Source organism: Gastrolobium bilobum, unplaced genomic scaffold, assembly GCF_033153095.1.
Source record: "Gastrolobium bilobum isolate Gb01-03AN ecotype WA unplaced genomic scaffold, APGP_CSIRO_Gbil_v1 utg8372, whole genome shotgun sequence".
NCBI lineage: Eukaryota > Viridiplantae > Streptophyta > Magnoliopsida > Fabales > Fabaceae > Gastrolobium > Gastrolobium bilobum.
In genome coordinates, this window is record NW_026897597.1 from 12,836 (window position 1) to 16,741 (window position 3,906).

The 3,906-nt window shown below is 33.0% G+C and overlaps 1 long non-coding RNA gene across 1 annotated transcript; it reads right to left on the bottom strand.

Annotated features, from left to right (window-relative positions):
• Positions 1 to 543: 543 nt before the first annotated feature.
• LOC133308437 (uncharacterized) lies at positions 544 to 3,675 on the bottom strand. The gene is made up of 3 exons (XR_009751162.1): positions 3,368 to 3,675; positions 1,256 to 1,550; positions 544 to 876 (listed from the first exon to the last, which is right to left on the bottom strand). It is a non-coding gene; the product is annotated as an uncharacterized LOC133308437 (long non-coding RNA).
• Between the last annotated feature and the right edge of the window lie 231 nt (positions 3,676 to 3,906).

The following is a 3,906-nucleotide window of genomic DNA, read 5'->3' on the forward strand; positions in this document are numbered from 1 at the left end:
GTCAATATGTTGGTATTTACTAAATAAATATGTAACGCTTGTAATTAGGATTGAATAGTCGTTTGTAAATACACTACAAAAAAAGTGTTATTTAGCCACATTAAAAAATGTGGCAAACATTGATAAAAAATGTGGCAAATTAACTTTACCACATTTTAATTAAATGTGGCTAATAGTGGTGTTGCAATAATTTAACCACATTATTTTATTCACTTTGCCACATTTTGATAGAGTGTGGTAGCCTTTTTTTAGCCACATTTATTATAATTTAGCCACTTTATAAATGTGGTTAAACTGTATAATTTGCCACAATAAAAAAATGTGGCTATTTATGTCTAAAAAAACTTTTAGCCACATTCATCATGAATGTGGCTAAATATATGATTTTTTTAATAAAAAATATTTCAAATTTAATAAAATTACATCAATAAAGAAAATAATATTACATATAGCTCGTGCAAAATAGTAAACACGTACAATAAAACGTGAACCAAACTCCAAACCCTTTGGATATGTAAGCTTTTTTATTCTTTTATTGAAGAATTTATACAAGACATCAAGTTTTAAGTTATAAAAAAAACAGGACAATGTTAAGTCACGTCATGATGGAAGGTACTAGAACAAAAAAATCAGGGTCTCCAAAAAAAATGAAGAAAAAAAATTCAAAAGAAAAACTTATTCACCATCCAGTCCATGCCAGAAATAGATTCTGGCCCAACTCTGGTCTTTCTTTTGCAAAATTGAATATAAAGGTGTACATGATCACGGTAGGCTCTGCCACTCCCAAAATCAGCAAAGGTTGACCGCTAATGATTGAGTGTATAATGCCACATATAGAAGTGAATACCAAGTTTTGAACAGCTGTTAGAGCACCATCTGCAAGTGCAAACAATAGGCATATGTTATAAAGCTTTGACAGTATGGTAATAATACCATCCTATTTTCATGCACCATTACACCTATAATGAGAACATAGACACAAGCAGAAGCAGTTCAAAATTTTAAACAGAGTAAGGGAATGCCACTATGCCAATGCTCTTTAGAAGTTCAAACAAGCTCATTAAAAAATTTAGATTATCCAAATTCACCATAAACAGTCATGAAGAACAAAAGCAACTCACATAAGGAAACTAAAAAAACACTCAGAAGCATAAAGTTATTGAAGGTAAATATCACTCAACCTAACATATCCCATTAAAATAGGTAAGCAAGGAACTCACACCATGAAGAACTAGCTAGATAAAGATACCCTTACCTTGGAGTACCCAAAATCACATATCTTCAAACGAGGCACTGGGCTTCCATCCAACAAAGTGTTTTCCATCTTCAGGTCCCGGTGACATGCTTGCTTCATGAAGAGACATATTACACAGAAGACTGATACTTCAAACATAATGTTCAGAAGAATGAAACTTTACCTATACTACATTCCAATGCAGAGTATAGTGGTCAACACAATTTAGATTGGACAGTGAAGAAAGGGGAAAGTTTAATTACCATTGCATGGCAATAGCTGACCCAGATATTAGTTGTTGAAAGAAGAAACGAGCCTGCATCATAACAATGGGTTATCGAGTTACATAGGAACAAATTAAATTTACAATTTTATTAAATAAAAAAAGGCCACTACTGAAAAGAATTTCATATAACCCATGCATAGCTGACCATAACAATTTCAGAATGTAAGAAGTCAACAATCAAGTTAACTGAAGAAGCTCTAAGCTAAACACAGAAAATTAAATACTTAATATGAGTAAGGATATTGCCTTACAATCTCATAGCCATGGGTACCTGTTTCTGTTTCGTTAGAACTTTAGTTGCACTCAAGTTTACGAGGAAGGCCACAAGCTCACAAAGTTAGGGACTCTTGAAGAATTGTGGAAAGGCAATAATACTTAGAAACACACATTCTACAATAGTTTTTTATTAAAACAAATAATCTACAGTATTACTTGCAAACTAAGAGGATAAAATTCAAATAAACTATAAAATGAGGTGTACAAGAATTTGCAATTGCTACGGAATATGAAGAGGTGCTTATGAGGTTCCTAAGCTTCAGAAAATCAGATAACAGTGGTTTGAGGCTTACTCATAAAAAATTAAACCTTAAAACAGGGGATTTATATAGTTCCAAAAATATACCTTGGATGAGATCTGTAATGACTGATGTTACCTTGTTATTTTCAGTGGAACTTTTACCATACAAAAATCGCAAATCAAGCTTCACAAATAACTTGGTAAATAACATTAGTTTGTTTATTTAAAAGCTTCAGAACTTGTGGATTCATTAAGCTAAACACCTCTAAATTACATTTATAGATGAAAATATCATATATATCACGCTAGCTACATAGCTGGAGATTCTCAAGTCTTACAACAAAAATACCTCCAATATATATATATATATATATATATATATATATATATATATATAACTCAACTAACAAACTTTTACATGGTTACTTTATAGAAATATATAAAGAAAGAATAATAATTGACAAAAATACCTATAATCATGAGATATCCTCTAGATATTCTGACAAACTTCAATCGAAAGTATTGACACTGCTAACCACTAATACACATGAAAGTATGAAACACTGTCTAATCAATCTTCACCACATATACTGCACAAAAAAAAGTTAAGCATATGTGGAATAGTTGTAAAGAACCTTGAGATACACCACCCCAAAAGCTAGCTCAAGGAGTGGGAGTGCCCAAGGCCTTATAAAGGCCATATTAGTTGCCCATCTAATCAATGTGGGACTATATATCTCAACACGCCCCCTCACGCAAGAGCCTTTTAGGCTAGAAGCGTGGAATTTTTTATTTATTTTAATTCTACTTTTTAAAGCGGGGGACGGTGAGGCTCTTTGTTAAGAATCTTGAGGTCACCACCCCAAAAGCTAGCTCAAGGAGTGGGAGTGCCCAAGGCCTTATAAAGGCCATATTAGTTGCCCATCTAATCAATGTGGGACTATATATCTCAACAATAGTTGTCAACCTGCTCTGTGTTGTTAAATTTAAGGGTGTGAAAATCAAATAAGCCAAACTATGTAAATTCATGTTGAAAACCTGAAATAGAGATAATTCCAAAAATAAAAAAGAATAAAAATAAAATCGAAAGAAGCTGTTCCATTATTATACTATGTAAATAGTGATGGGAATTAAAGTAATTGGGATTTAAGGACGGCTCATTTAGGAATCTAAAAATTAAACAGCTCTACACCTTGTAAGTCAAAACACTCAAAATAAGTACACTAACAATTTATCAGACAATTACACGACATAGATGAACAGAAAACCACAATTATAGCTATAAAATTAAAATCCCTAATTTATTATTGGAACACAACTAAAACCCTACCATGGAGCTCCATGAACTTCACCGCACCGCACCTCATTTCTTCCACTGGTTTCTTTCTTTGTCGAACTTATATGGATGATATGCTACAAACAAATCAAACAATAACCTCATATTTTAGCCAACAGAATTGCCAAAGAAAAAGTGCATCTCTTCATCCTCGTCACCAGTGGAGACGATGGCCTCCTCAGAGCTTCAAGATTGGAGTGACATGAGCTCCTCGTCCTCGCCGGAGAGATCTCCTTTTCCTCTTTCTTGTGGTTGACATTGGTGCTAGAGGTAGAGAAAAAGAGAATGATAGGGCACTTAAGAAAGATGAGAGAGTGAATACTGATAGTAGCATTTGAGAAATAAATGGATCGGGCCATATTTTTGTATGAGATTATGACATTTGCGCATTGATGGATTGGGCCTTATTTTGCCACATTCTTATTAGCAATGTAGTAAAATAAAAAAATTTATAAAGTTGTTCCACATTTTCCTTAAATGTGGTTAAATAGGTGTCGTTAAATATCATTTTTCTTGTAGTGATAGGATTAAAT